The 14,597-nt window shown below is 57.9% G+C and overlaps 1 long non-coding RNA gene and 1 pseudogene across 4 annotated transcripts; one reads left to right on the top strand and one right to left on the bottom strand.

Annotated features, from left to right (window-relative positions):
* Positions 1-3,117: 3,117 nt before the first annotated feature.
* On the top strand, positions 3,118-7,223 carry LOC141546818 (ribosome biogenesis protein NSA2 homolog pseudogene; annotated as a pseudogene).
* Positions 7,224-9,707: 2,484 nt separating this feature from the next.
* Positions 9,708-14,389, bottom strand: LOC141546156 (uncharacterized). Of its 4 annotated transcripts, none has more exons than XR_012483254.1 (3): positions 13,179-14,389; positions 12,443-12,957; positions 9,708-11,438 (listed from the first exon to the last, which is right to left on the bottom strand). It is a non-coding gene; the product is annotated as an uncharacterized LOC141546156 (long non-coding RNA). The 4 variants fall into 4 exon arrangements; XR_012483253.1 differs by lacking the exon at positions 9,708-11,438 and adding an exon at positions 11,448-12,412 and having other exon boundaries at positions 12,708-12,957; XR_012483255.1 differs by lacking the exon at positions 9,708-11,438 and having other exon boundaries at positions 11,448-12,957; positions 13,175-14,389.
* Positions 14,390-14,597: the final 208 nt, after the last annotated feature.

Below are 14,597 nucleotides of genomic sequence, written 5' to 3'. Positions count from 1 at the left end.
GGCTTGAGTGTGGGGGGAGACTGCCGGGGTGGGGGGCTCATCTCTTATGAAAAGGTCTTATTTATACTCACATGTGGAAAACCTGGAAAAAAAGGATTTTTTTTCTTGCATTAAAAAATGGAAACTGGTGCCTAAGCTGTTGGCTGGTAATTATTCGCACATCTCTGGGGGCGCTCGCCCCGGTTTTTCCTGGCTGAAGGGCCAGGGGGTGGGGACGGCCTGTCGGGGCCTGGTGGAGATGGGCTGAGAAAGGGGGGCCCGGGGGAGTTGGTGGTGGAATGGCTCTCTGAGCTCCCCCAAAGCCTTACCTGGAAGGGGCGGAGGCTTGGCTCAAGGCCTTAGCTGGGATCCCTGGGGCAGGGGCTGGGGCTGCAAGGGCAGACCATTTATTGGGTCCTTGCAGACAAGCTGGCTCCCGGCTGGGCGCCGGAGGCCCTTCACCCACGGACTCGGATCTTTATCAGGAGCTCGGCCCAAATAACGTGACTTTTTGTGTCTTCTCCCACTCATCGTGGCTCCTAACGACAGCTCCCTAATTACCAGTGTTCAGGAGGGCCGGGGAAGGACTGGCCACAGTCCTGAGGCGGGCGACGTCCCGGCCCGTTCCCGCAGTCCCGACTCCCCAGAACTTTGGGCCACGACTCGGAGCTCTAGGGACCAAAACGGGAGGCTGTGCGAATGCTGTGTCCGGGGTCAGAAGGGACAAGGATTTGAACCCGGATTATTGACCGGCCTCTGCCAAACCATGCTCCGGGCCCTTAGGTGGGAGTTGGTGTGAATGCAGGCGAGAAGAGCCCTTTGAGTGGAGAGGGGGCTTTGCAGGCCCAGGTCAGTGGGGGCAGTAAGCAGCCGCCGGAGGTGCCTTCTGGCTCCGGGTCCAGCTGACCTCGGGCCCGGAAAGCAGACTGACCCACAGGGATGGCCGAGGGCCCGTGAGGTCCTGAGGTCACTGACGGGCAGCCCGGGAGGAGAAGTGGGAACGGCTCCATCCCTGGCAGGACGGCTGGCTCCATCCTGCCGGGTTTTATTTTTGCTACTTTGATACTTTGTTTTATGGATTGTGCTGGGAGAGAAAAACCAGAGCAAAAGGAGAAAACCACAGGGGAGAGAGAGAGCCGGCCCGTCCACATCAGGCTCCTTGGCAGTTTGTGCCCAACCTCCAGGTTCCTCAGCAAGAGCCGGGGTGGGGGTGGGGGCCGACCCTGGAGGGGGCAGGGTGGCAGAGCGTGCGGTCCGGGGCGATCTGGCAGCTCTGGCTCTGGACCCAGCCCGGACAGAGCAGGGCTCGCGGGCCGTCTCCCCAGCGCCCCGATGCGCAGCAAGTCCCTCGGAGGGAATGTCCCTTCTGGGCAAAGCCCGGGCGCGGCCCCCCAAAAGCTGAGCGAGCCTCGGCCGGCGCTTCTCGGCTCTGCGGGCCAAACCACAGCGCCAGATGGCCGCTCGGCAGGCGCGCTTGTTTGTTTCCAGTTCCCAGCGAAGCAGACCCGTTCTCCCGCCTCCGCACGGGCCGGCCTGGGGCTGGCGTTCCACAAGCGGGGGGCTTCCAGCCGGAGCCGGAGAGATACCCGACCAGGGCGGGAAGAACCCTTCCAAGGCCCAGGGACGGAGCTGGGCCGGAGGGAGAGACCCTGGGGGGGGACACTCGGGCACCATGGGCAGGTGGGAGAGGGCCCGGGCGGAGCCGCTTGGCCAGAAGGAGGTGGAGCCCGGCCTCCGTCTGGCTGTAGTGTGGGGGGGGGGCAGTTAAACTAGAGAAGTAGATCAGGTGAAAAGGGCTGGGGGCCGAGTGTGGAGACAGAGGAGAGGAGAGACAGGGAGACACAGGGGGGGGGGCAGTCGCAAGGCCCGGCCCCTGCGGGGGGCAAGTGGGGGCAGGGTTGGCTGATGCCTTTTCCCGGTCCAGGGCCCGAAGAAAGCAGGGGGGCTGCCGTGAGGGGGGGGCTCTGCTGGGCCTGGTGAGAGTGTTGGGGAGCGGCGAGAGCGCGCTCGGGGCTAGGCCAAGGCCGGCCTGCTGGTCCCTTCTCCCTCCAGTGACGACGAGTCTATAAATAAATGTTTTCCAAGCTGGGGCCACCCCTCCCTGTGTCCCCCTGACCCCTTCTCTGGAGCCTGGCCGTACTTGGCCCGGGGTGGGGCTGGAGACTGGTTGGCGCCTGAGGGGCTCGGGCCTGGGCCCCCAGCTGGGAAGGGGAGGCTTCCTCTGGCCGGGGCCTGGTGGATGATTAGAATACCATACGGGGCGCCTCTCCCCCAGTTGCACAGCCGGGCCAGCTGGGGGTGGGTGGGAAGCCATCTGGCTCATTAAGTGCAGGCAGCGGGAGCCCGGGACAATAAGCCCCTCGGTGGGGGGACCCCTCGTGGCTGGGGCTCCGAGGCACACGGAGCTCACTCCAAAACCTTCTCCAGAATTCCGGGGCTTGGCTGGGCCCCGAGAACGCCGACCCGTTCCCCACCCCCACCCGGGGAGCCTGAGCTGAGGAGGACCGGAGCCCGTGGGACCACGCTGAGAGGCCCTTTGGGCTGGAAATCCTGTGCTGTAGGAGGGGCCTGAGGGCCAGGGAGCTCACCACCTCACCTTAGCTCCAGGTTAATCCTTCTTTGTTTGTCTAAAAACACTACTTCTGGGCTCTGGCCCTGGTCCTCCTCGGGAATGGACGCTCCGGGGGCTGCGGGGTGAGCCCAGGTTCCGTGACTTCTGTAACTTAAGGGGGATCGGGGCCCGGGCCGGTGGGAAACGGGAGCTGCCTTTGGACTAACAGAGGCGTGGCTGCTCACCTAGGCAGCCCTGGCAAGAAGGAAAAATAAAGCTCCCCTGCATTCAAAAACATAAACAAAAACAAAATGAGGGCTCCCACTTCTCCACTGTAGGGGCCCGAGCTCCTGGGCGACTCAAGGCCCGATCGCCCGTCCTTTACCGGGCTGGGCCCCATCAAACGAATGCCAAATTTGGCTCGGCTCCCCCCCCCCCCAGCCGCGGCCCCCTGGAGCTCTGAGCTCTGCCAGTCTCCTTGGCGGCAGGTGCGGGGCGGAGGCCGCCCGTAACCTCTTGGTAAAGGACACGGTGGGCGGGACCCAGCTTCCTGAATGGAGAGTCACGATTCTCCGCCCTGGGCAGAGCCCATTTGGAAGGCTGAGTTCAGTTCTGGGCCCCCAAGCCATTAATGATTTCTAGAGGCAATGGGGAGCCACGGGCGCTGGGGAGTGAGGGGTCACGCTGTGCTTTGGTCTGACCTCCGGCAGAAGCGAAGAACGCAGATTGTGAAGGGAGTGACCCGGAAGGCGAGCGGGGAACCGGGTCGTGGAGGCCCGAAACGCCGAGTATGAGCTTGTGTTTTATTTTAGGGTGAGGGGGGGCCCTGGGAGACTTGTGGGTGAGGGGCGGAGGTGATCTGCGGCATGAACACTAACGACACCGCCTGCCCGCCAGTCCAATGCCCTGTTTGGCCATACCTGGAGGAAAGAAATTGGGTTTTCTTTTAAAAGCTGGTGGGAAAAACATGGAGTTATTTAGTCCTGAGGAAAAGCTTCTAAAATGAGCATCATGGAGCAAGTGAATAGGAAAACCCAACTGGACAGAATCCCTCGGGCTCAGAGTACACTATCCAGCCCCCGTGGTGGCTCATTTTACAGAGGAGAAAACTGAGGCAGAGAGCGTGAAGGAGTGTCTCCTGACCATGCAGAGAGTAAGAGACAAGGGGTCCTTCGTGCGGGGCCATCTCCGGTGCACCCTGCTTTGTCCGGAGGGACTGGGACCGCTCACATCCATCCTTCCCCTCGGCTGCTGGTCCGCAGGGGAGCCAATCACGGTGACTCGGAGCGTAATTGGACGGGAGTGGAAGAACCGGTGACTAAGGAGGCGCCAAGCCGGAAGTGAGTGTCCCTGGCCCAGGCGGGCCTGCCCAGCTTCGGCTGCTCGTGGGGAAGGGTCCCCTCGTGGGGCGCCCTTTGTCTGGGGGTGAATGAGTGTCCCTGGCCACGAGGGGTGTCCTGAGGACCCATCCGAAGTCCCCCTTGGGGCAGAAGCCACAGACCTGGGCCGAGACTCCGGGGTAACGCTGAGATGAGAAAGACCATCCAGAGGAGGAGAGCGGGTCATGAGGGGAAAGGTCAGGCGTCACCTGCCAAACAACAGCAGCTCAGGGGCAGGCAGCCTGAGGGACAGATAGGAGGGGACCCCCCAGACCCTGATGGAGCCCGAACCCCAGGGCTTGGGAAGCCCCTGGCCACCAAAGGGCCACGACGTGGTTCGAGATCTGACACCGATGTAATTTATCAGCGGAAATCATCTCAGAGAAGCCCGACTACCCCGGAGCCCTGCAGCCGAAACTTCCCGCCCTGAGAACGTGAGTTCTTCGAGGGCCCGCTCTGTCCCACTTTGCCGTTGGTATCCCCAAAGCTTGGCCAGGACCTTGCTTATGGTAAATGCTGAATAAGTACTTCATTCATTCATTCATTCATTCATTCATTCATTCATTCATTCATTCACACTGTTACTCATTCACAGACCCAGACAGCTGTCTAGTCAATGAAGACAAGCCCAGGTTTGAGGGGAGATGCTCCTTCGAGGAACTAGCCCAGTATGAACACCCCACCCCCCAGTGGCCTTCACGAGCATCCTCAGAAGAGCAGGATTCCCAGAATCAGGAACCCTTGGCCCCACGTGTTAGGGACCTTTGTCTTTTAAGCTTGAGCCTCTTATGCCCTGAATAAAAAAAATTATAGCCACCACCCCTCCCCGCCTTCCTTGCTATTAGGGCTGGGAGAATTGAGTCAGGAAGAATCCTGGAGCTCCCATCACCTTTACATACCAGTGTGTCAGGAAATCCGGGCGCATGATCTGATCCTTGCTAGGATACTTCCCCCTCCCATTGAGGGGGCTCTTGCCCTCGACCCTCTTCTCTTGACCCATATCCTGTCAAGACTACGTTATGATCCTTTCCTGGAATTATGGCTTGTCTGCCCACCCAGGGCCCCCCCCCCATCTGCCTTTGTTTCCCCTACAAGATTGAATACTCAGGTTAGGTATTCTGTTTGAACCTTAGCTAAAACCTTCTATCAGTTCCCTGCCTCAGTTCCTCGAATGATTTGGACAAGGCCGGCCAGTCAAAACTCTCCCCGTTAAAAGATTAAAACCCAACCTCTGTCTTGCCTCAGTTTCTCTGGTATTACAAGCCTAAACTCAAATACAATTCATGCACATGTCAAGATAACGGCTTTTCTTTTCTGGCTCATGGGAGTGATTGTTGACGGCAGAGAATCTGAAGTCTGGAAGCTTTTTTGGTGGCTCCTCACTGGGCTCCCAGCCAGAAAATGGTATGGCTACCACCTGCATGAGCAAGAGAAAAAGAGAAAGAAGAAAAAGCAAGAGGCTCATGAATGGCCAAAGAAAGCAAAGGATTGGCCAAAACCGACTCTAGACGGCATCGTGTCAAGAAATCTCAGACGAAAAAGATCAAGATCCACGAAGAACAAAATATCAAGGGAAAGAATGATGAACAAGCTCCCAAGGAGCCCGCCTGCGGATCTGCTGGATGGCCAGGGAGGGACAATCCAAAGTAAGGCCCTTCCCCACCCGACTCAGCCGAAACGAGAAGAGAAGGCCGGTAAATGGGGAGTGCCCTTGCCCAAAGTCCGTGCCCAGGGAGAAGCAGAAGTGGGAAAAGTTGTTCCTACAGGAAAGGGAAAAGAGACTCGCAAGAGAAGGGTTACAAATGTCTGCTTTGTTGGGGACGGCTTTACCTAAAACCTACCAAAATCGGGAAGATGTATCAGGCCAGTGGTTCGGGAAATTATTCATCCTGAACTTCAAGCCACTCTTTGCCTACCCATCACTGGGGGAAAGGAGAATCCCTCCTCCCCTCCACGAACAACTGGGGTGTTATTACATCAAAGGGGCCGTCCCTGAGGTGAATGTGAGTGAGCTGCCAAAGTTATCTGGGGAGAATATGCACCGGTGACCAACCGTCTGGACCACGACGCGGGCGGGAAGGATGTCTCCTGCCCGTTTGATCGGCTGAGTGAATAAAGTTCTTTGACAATTATTGGAAATTCTACACGACATCGAGAAAACTGACGCTGTTGAATAGTCACAAAACAGCCACAGACCCGGCTCTACACCTGACATGTTTTGATTTGAGGTTAACTTGGAAAAGAGATGAGACGCTATTTTCTATTCTTTTATGAGACTTTTTCCCATTTTGGGATGGTCGATTAAAAAACTTAGTTACTCGCAGGGCAGAAAACATTGGAATCTTCTCCCTGGAGATCAAACAAGCAACAAACAAAGAAGTCATTATCCGGTACGTCACCTCCTAGAAAATGGAGGATGAACAACAACTTTATAGGACGGTTCCCCTCTCCTTGGGGGTGGATTGCTCATGCTTTGCTCACATACCTCCCCAACCCTCCATAAAGTCAGGGAGTTAAATCCTAGGTTCAAATCCTGCCTGGGGCGCCTGCTAATTAGCTAATTACTAATTTCGTGACTGGGCTGATCACTTAATGTCTCTGGGCTTGGGCTTCTTCCTCTCTACAGGGATGAGCAATGGGAGCCCAAAGGCTCTTTCTTGCTCTAGATCTTGATTACCAGGTCAATAATGCCAGGATCTTCCATTTCTTTTTCTTTTTCTTTTTATAGCTTTTTATTGACAGAACATATGCAGGGGTAATTTTTCAACATTGACCCTTGCACTCACTTCTGTTCCAATTTTTCCCCTCCCCTCCACCCCCTCCCTAGATGGCAGGCAGTCTCATACATGTTAAACATGTTAAAGTATATCTTAAATACAATATGTGTGCACATATTTATGCTGTTGTCTTGTTGCACAAGAAAAATTGTAAATTTTTAATAAACAGTGTGAATGCTATGTTGTGGTCCACACTCATTTCCCAGTGTTCTTTTTCTGGGTGTAGCTGGTTCATTACAGATCATTTGGAGCTGATTTGAATCCTTTTATTGTTGAAGAAGGCCACTTCCATCAGAATACATCCTCGTACGGTATCATTGTTGAAGTGTATAATGATCTTCTGGTTCTGCTCATTTCACTCAGCATCAGTTGATGTCAGTCTCTCCAGGCCTTTCTGTATTCCTCCTGCTGGTCATTTCTTACAGAGCAATAATATTCCATAACATTCATATACCATCATTTACCCAACCATTCTCCAATGGATGGACATCCATTCATCTTCCAGTTTCTAGCCACTACGAAACATTTTGGCACATACAGGACCCTTTCCCTTCTTTAGTATTTCTTTGGGATATAAGCCCAGTAGTAGCGCTGCTGGGTCAAAGGGTATGCACAGTTTGATAACTTTTTGGGCATAATTCCAGATTGCTCTCCAGAATGGTTGGATTCTTTCACAACTCCACCAGCAATGTATCAGTGTCCCAGTTTTCTCACATCCCCTCCAACATTCATCATTATTTGTTCCTGTCATCTTAGCCAATCTGACAGGTGTGTAGTGGGATCTCAGAGTGGTCTTAATTTGCATTTCTCTGATCAGTAGTGATTTGGAGCCTCTTTTCATCTGATGATAAATGGCTTAAATTTTGCCATCTGAAAATTGTCTGTTCATATTCTTTGACCACTTATCAACTGGAAAATGATTTGTATTCTTATAAATTTGACGCCGTTCTTTATGTATTCTGGCAATGACGCCTTTATCGGAAACAATGGCTTTTCCCAGCTGTGTACTTCCCTTTTAATCTTGCTTCTGTTGTTTGTACAAAACCTTTTTAATTTAATGTAATCAGAGTTGTCATTTTGCCTTTCATAATATTCTCCAGTTCCTCCCTTCTCCAAAGATGGGACAGGTAAATGATCCCTTGCTCTCCTAATTTGCTTATGGTGTCACTCTTTATGCTAAATCATGTACCCATTTAGATCATACTTTGCTATGGGGTGTGAGATGTGGGTCTATGCCGAGTTTCTGACATTATTTTCCAGTTTTCCCAGCAATTTGTCAAATAGTTCTTATTCCAGAAGCTGGAGTTTGGGGGTTTGTCAAATATTATATTATTATAGTTGTTGATTATTGCGTCCTGTGTATTTAATCTATTCCACTGATCCACCACTCTGCTTCTTAGCCAGTACCACATGGCTCCGATCACTGCTACTTTGTCAAGTACTTTTAGGTCTGGTACTGCCAGACCACCATCCTTTGTATTTTTTTTTTTTTCATTAATTCTCTTGATATTCTTCCTCCCCCCCCCCCCAGGCTGGGTTAAGTGACTTGCCCAGGGTCACACATCCAGGAAGTGTTAAGTGTCTGAGTCGGATTTGAATTCAGGTCCTCCTGACTGCAGGGCTGGTGCTCTACCCACTGCGCCACCTATGTCCCTTGATATTCTTCACCTTTTGTTCTTCCAGATGAATTTTGTTATTATTTTTCCTAGCTCTATAAAATAATTTTTGGCAGTTTGATTGGTATGGTACTGAACAAGTAAACCAATTTAGGTAGAATTGTCATTTAATTACATTAGCTCAGCCTTTCCATAAGCAATTGATATTCTATATATTTTTTTTTTTTGCAAGGCAATTAGGGTTAAGTGACTTGCTTGGGGTCACTCAGCTAGGAAATATTACTTGTCTGAGACCAGATTTGAACTCGGGTCCTCCTGACTGCAGGGCCGGTGCTCCCTCCACTGTGCCACCCAGCTGCCCCAGCAATTGATATTTTTCCAGTTTTTTAGCTCTGACTTTATTGGGTAAAAATTAGGAAGGAAACAAGTATTTATTAAGAACGGCTTGCATTTGCGTAAGGCTTTAAGATTTATGTTAACTCATTTGATCTTTATTTGAGTTTCCTGCTTGGTGAAATGGAGCTAATACCACCGTGAGAGGAGCGCCCCGTTCTGAGTCAGGGGCGGCCAGAGTGCCTGAGAGCGGACAGGTGCCAGCCCCTGCCAGGCCTTCTGGGAGCTCCCCAAGTGATGGGCTGTTTTGGGAGCTTCTGGCTTCAGGAGGGGACCAGGCCCGCTTCAGCGGGAGGAGCTGGCAGTCCCCAGCAGGCCCCCGGCCCGCCCTGAGCCCAGGACTCCCTCAGCTGAGCTGGTGTCTGGCCCTTGGTGGGCGGGAGCCTGCCCTCTTGCATGGCCCGTATTTATTCTCTTGGGGGCTCTCCGAGCTCCTTGCACTGGTCTCTGCTGTTTGACGTATGTTTATTTGGTGGAAAGGTAGTCAAGCTCGGGGCCCCTTCCCCAATAGTGGCAAACTGACTGGGCGTGAGCTTGGCCCCAGGTACATCCCCCCGATGTTGTGGGCCCCTTTTCTCTGAGAGCAGAGTGCCCCCAAACTCCTAGAGGGGAAGGGTGGGGGGGCCAGGCTCACCTCTTCTCTTTGAACCCCCTCACAAGTGGCTTCCCTATATTTGGGGTTTTCCCTAGAAACAAAGGGCCGGTGAGATTATCGGTTGATTGGGGGAGAGAAGGCCCAAATCCCCTTCCTCTGGTCTAACCACTTGCTTCGGGCCAGCCCTTTCCCCTGTGCGCTTCTCCCCCAGAGTCCTCCCTATCTGCCGCTTGCCAAAGCTCTGTGTGGGGACCAGAGCCCCCAGTCCGGGCCCTGTGGTCGTGGCTTCCTGAGCTTTCCCGCCTGCTTCCTGGACATTTTGACTCATGGTTGAGACATAGGCAGCAGAAAGTCCGGTTTTCTCCGTCCCCCCCTTCCCCTCTCTCCTCCCCGACGTCCCTCCTCGGGCCCCCTCGCTGTTCCTTCCTCTTGTTTAAAGACAGCGGGAGCACCCGTGCAGGCGTTTCCCTTGCGACACCTCAGGGACATCAGAGGCAGGTCTGGGGCCCTCTCGGTCCAGGTGAGGTCACCTTCCCCGCAGCGGACGGAGGAGCCTCAGTCTCTGGGCGAACGGGCTCGGAGCTCGGCCCGGTTCCTTCCCAGCCGGGATCGGGGAGTCCGCCGTCGGGCTAGATGGGATGGCTAAGGGCGTTTCCGTCTCACCTCCCTGAGGCTCTCCCCAGGCCGGATCACTTCCCCAGGCATCCCCGAGGTATTGACCCTGGGCTAGCTGCAGACCTGAAGCCCAGCGACGGGAGCCTCCCAAAGCCTCGGCTCCAGGGGCGCCCTCCCCTCTCCGGCCTCTGAGCCCCAGAGGAGCCGAACCTGAAGGGGGCCAGCCCTGGGAGAGCCTCCAGGCAGAGAGCCTCCTCTCCAGCTGGCGGGGAGGGGGCCGGAGCGCTCCCTGTCTGCCGTCCGGTCTCCCAGGAGCGGCCGTTCCCGCGGGGAGAGGCAGTGGGCTGCATCCCCTTCCTCCCTCCCCTTCCCACACGTTCTGTATCTCGCCCGTCGGGCCGCTCCCCGTCTCCCCCCGCCCCTCGGCATCCCCGGCAGTTCCCGGAGACTCAGAGCCGAGGAAGCCTGGGATCGGCCCCGCAGACATCCCCGGTCCAGCTCGTGGGGTCTCCTCCGCTGGGACCCGAGCCCTTCCCTGCACGGCTGGCTCCCTGTGCCTGCTTGTTTGGGAGGCTCACGCAGGATCACACATGCCCTCGGTGCCATGGAGCTGCCTCTTCCCTTTGTGCTTGAGTCCGCCCGTGGCCCGCAGAGAAAGGCTGACGAGTGATGGATTCCGGGGCGAGGGGGTGCCGTGGCTGGTCCTCATTCTGGGCCGGGGAGGCAGCTTTAGGTCCCGGGCTGCTGCTGGGGACAGAGCTGGGGAGCACCTTCTCCCCCCCACGCTCCCCTGGGACAGCCCACCCTCTGGAGGAAGCTTTCCTGGCCCCCCGAGGGGAGGAGCTCTGCCGGAGAGCTCCCATCCACCCGGGCATAGCGTCCACAGTGATTGTGGCCTTAGAACCAGGACCGTCGGCGCTGGGTCTTACAACGGGGGATGCCGGAGCCGGAAGGAGGGGGCTTAGAGCCCAGATGACTAAAACAGACAAAAACTAGAGGCTGCTTTAGTTCGGAGAATGTTAGACTTGGAGTGGGGGAATAAGCGTTTACGGAGCCCCTACTGTGTGCCAGGCTGTTCCGCTCTCACTCACTCTGGCGTTTGTCTGCCTTCCAGCAGGCCAGGAAAGGCCCCCAAGGGCACTGCCCGCATGGACCGGAGCACGTGCTGCCCCCTGGTGGAGGCTTCTCCCGGGCACCCCAAGCCTAGCCTGCACAAGCCTCCCCCTCTCTCGGTCTCTGGGGCCCCCATGCGGCTGCCGGAGGAAGGAGCCCTCGAGCCCCCTCCTCCTGGGACCCTCCCGACGAGACCTGGGGACCGGGAAGGGGCCCGCCGGGCAAGCTCAGGTGAGAGCCACGTGATCTCCGGTGGACAGAGGGCCGGCTGGATTCGAATCTGGGTCATTTGGGGGCGTCTCCTCCCTGGGATTCAGTTCCTCTTCAGTAAACCTGCTGCCGGCCAAGGTCACTCCCAGCCGAGGCCGGAGGCACTGGCCCCAGCTGTAGGAGCTCTTCCGTCCTCAATTCATAAATCAACTGAGCAGCCAGGAGAAAAAAAAGCATTTATTAAGCATCTGCTGTATAACAGGCATTCGTTAAGCATTCTGTAACCACTGGATCCTCAGAGCAGTTCTGGGAAGGAAGCGGATCATTGTTTCCCTTTCTTGCTCCGCTGGACGCGCAGGCCCCGGGGACTCTGGGATGGGGTTCAGCACCCCACAGCGTGCCGGGGCGCCCCGCGGTCCGGGCTTTGTATTGTATTTCCTCACCTCAGCCCCGTGGGAGCACTAGTGCTCCCGGCTCCATTTTTCCAGGTGTGGACACTGAGGCTGGGGGGGGTCTTGCCCAGAGTCCTGGCCTCCGTGACAAACACTGAGCACAGGAGGGGGGGCGGGGCGCTCGGGGCCGCTGAAGGCGACCAGGACCTCAGCAGGACGGGGGAACGCTGAGGGAGGAGAGTGGTGGCCAAGATGGCGCCCGGGGAGTGGCCGCCCACGCTCCTGGTCCCGCGGTGGGGGGGGGGGTCCTTGAGGAGAGGCCGGCCGCCCCAGCTAGTGGGGGGAGGGGGGCATACCTCTGCCAAGTGCCCGCGGGCGCCAGGCTGCCAGCGCTCTCCAGGCCTTATCTCCCCAGAGGAATGTAAGAATGAAGCGAGGGGGAAAGGGAGGGCGGGCACCGGGGCTGAAGGGCCTCCCCGCCCCGGGAGCAGGAGGGTCTCTAACCACGCGGGAAGGGAGCTGGGGGCAGCCGGGCCCAGGTCCGGAATTCGCCCCGGGGGAGCAGAGTCCGGTTAGAGGCCGGAATGGGAGTCTGCCCTGGGAAGTCAGGGCCCGGGGCAAGTCCCAGGCGCCCGCGCGCCAGCTCCGCAGCTGCACGGCCACAGTTCCAAAGGCCGAGCTCCGAGCCGTGCCTCTGGAGGGAGAGACCAGGCACGTGCCTGGCCTGGGGAAATTACCCGCTGTGTGACCTTGAACACGTCCTGTCGCCGCCATTTGCCTCAGTTTCCTCATCTGTAAAATGGGAATAATAAGAGCACCTACCTCCAGAGGTAATGATTGTAGAGTGCCTGGAGCAGTGCCGGCGCACAGTAGGTGCTAAAGCCAGGCTCGTTCCCTGCCGGGGTCACAGGCGGTGAGATCGGCCTGGCTGCTCTTCTTCCCTCGGGCACTCCAGCCCAGGCCTGGCTTTTCCCTCCTGGAATTCCTGGCCTCTTCTAAGTCCCAGCTCCTCCTCCAGGAAAACACCCTCCCCCCGGGGCAGGGACTGGTTCCTTTTGTGCGGGCACACAGTAGGGCCACAGAGTACCTGCTAGCCAATCCTTGCTCTCGCCCGCCATCGCGGGCCAGCGAGACAGTGACTGCTTGGGTGGGCACTCCGGGGGAGGGGGAGGAGCTAAAACAAGTTGGAGATGATGAGAGGAGGAGACCGGGAAATGAAGAGGCCGGGCAGCCTGGGACAGATCCTTCCCGGAGGGCGAGACCACGGACACCCAGAGGGATCCCAAAGAGCCTTTCGGCCGTGCTGAACTTGGAAAGAAGCTCGGGAGGGAGCGGGCCTGTGGGCAAAAGGCCGGAGGTGGGAGATGGAAGCGGCCTCCTTGCTCCAGCAGCCACCTCCCCCCTCCCCCCTCCGAAAAAATGCCCTTAAAGAAGACACCGCCTTTTCCTGGTACTTCCACCTCCTGCCCCCTGCTCAGTTCCCAAATCCTGGCCAGACTCCGCTTCTACCCTCCTCCCAAAGTTCGCTTCAATTGATTAGCATTTATTAAGCACCTACTGGCTCCCAGGTACTGTTCCCAGGCACGGGGGAAGGCAATCCCTTGGAATAGATCGGCCTCCTCTCCGTTGGTCTAATTAGGTGTGATCCACCGAGTCCTTTCCAAGGCAGCTAATCCAATAAGCATTTATTAAGCGCCTACAGTGTGCCAGGAACCTGCACGGGTGCAGAAGGGAGGAAGGCCAGACCAAAATGAGATGATTCCGGCTACAATAGGATTTGGAGTCTACTGGGGATGGGGGCGGGGAGCTCCGCACAGATAACTAGCGGCCGAGGAGCACAAAGGGATGGCGGGGCAGGGGGGAAGTGCTTAACAATTGAGAGGATATGGGAGCTCTGGGGGGGGGCGGCGGCCCCGGAGCTGGGCTTTGTATGGAGGAAGAACATTCCAGGCTGGGGGGGGCGCTATAAGCAAAGGCCGGCTGGGGGGGGGATATAGGAAAAAGTGGGGCCATGGCGGGGCTGGGAAGGGCCGGAGAGTGAAGCCCTTGATTCGTGTCCCTGGAAATGAGGTGCTGAGTTCACCTGGGAGCCCCGCCCCCTTCTCCGCCAGCAGGAGCTCCTGGGCCCACGGCCCGGCCCGAACCCCCCCCTCCGGGCTCCGGGAGCCTCCTCGCCTCCGCTGCTGGCGGCTCCCCCCCAAGCCTTTCCGGGGGGCCCCCAGCACAACTCTGGTCAGCGCTCTTGTTCCTGCCCTTGGGGTGCAAGCAGGAAAGTGGCGCGGCCTCTGTCCCTTTGGGCCAGGCGCTCTCCCGGGGTCCCGGCCCTGCCGTCTTTTTCCTCGCGCTGACTCGCCCTTCTGAGGTTTCTGGGGGCAGAGGACAGTCCCTGGTCCAGAGCACCCTCCGGGAGGCGGGCAGGGAGACCTTCATTTACGAATGAGGAAACTGAGGCAGGAGGGAAGGGAGGAGGGAGCCCGGGCGGCAGCCCCTCCCCACGGGCCTCCTAACCCCCCCGCCGGCCCTCTGCCCTCCCCCGGGCTTTCTGGGCGGACGGGTCCGGGGAGGGCAGGAATGGCCCGGGCTGAGGAGAGACTACATCTCCCAGGAGGCCGTGGGCCGGCCGCCCCAGCACCCCGAGGCCCCTCACCCCGGACCGGGAGCGCTCCGGCCTGGGCTCCGCGGAGTTCTCCCAGCTCGACGGCCCGGGTGGGCGGCGGGGGCGGGGCGGCCGTAGGAGCCCCCCCAACACACCCGTACACTCGCTCAACTTCCTGACCGGGGCTCGGCCCCCTCCCGTCCCACCCATGCTTCCACCTCCACCTCCGGCCGCCGCCGCCGATTGGCCGCCAGCTACCTGTCCGTCAGGGGCGGGGCCGGGGCGGCCCCAGCCCAGGTGAGGCCGCCCGCCCGCCCGCCGGGAGAGGAAGGTGACAGCCGGGGCGGGAGGGAGGGGGGGTCCGGACGCGGGGAGAGGGCC

Source organism: Sminthopsis crassicaudata, chromosome 6 (genome assembly GCF_048593235.1).
Source record: "Sminthopsis crassicaudata isolate SCR6 chromosome 6, ASM4859323v1, whole genome shotgun sequence".
Classification (NCBI taxonomy): domain Eukaryota; kingdom Metazoa; phylum Chordata; class Mammalia; order Dasyuromorphia; family Dasyuridae; genus Sminthopsis; species Sminthopsis crassicaudata.
Note: the sequence above shows the minus strand (reverse complement) of the source record. Positions and strands in the feature narration are given on the sequence as shown.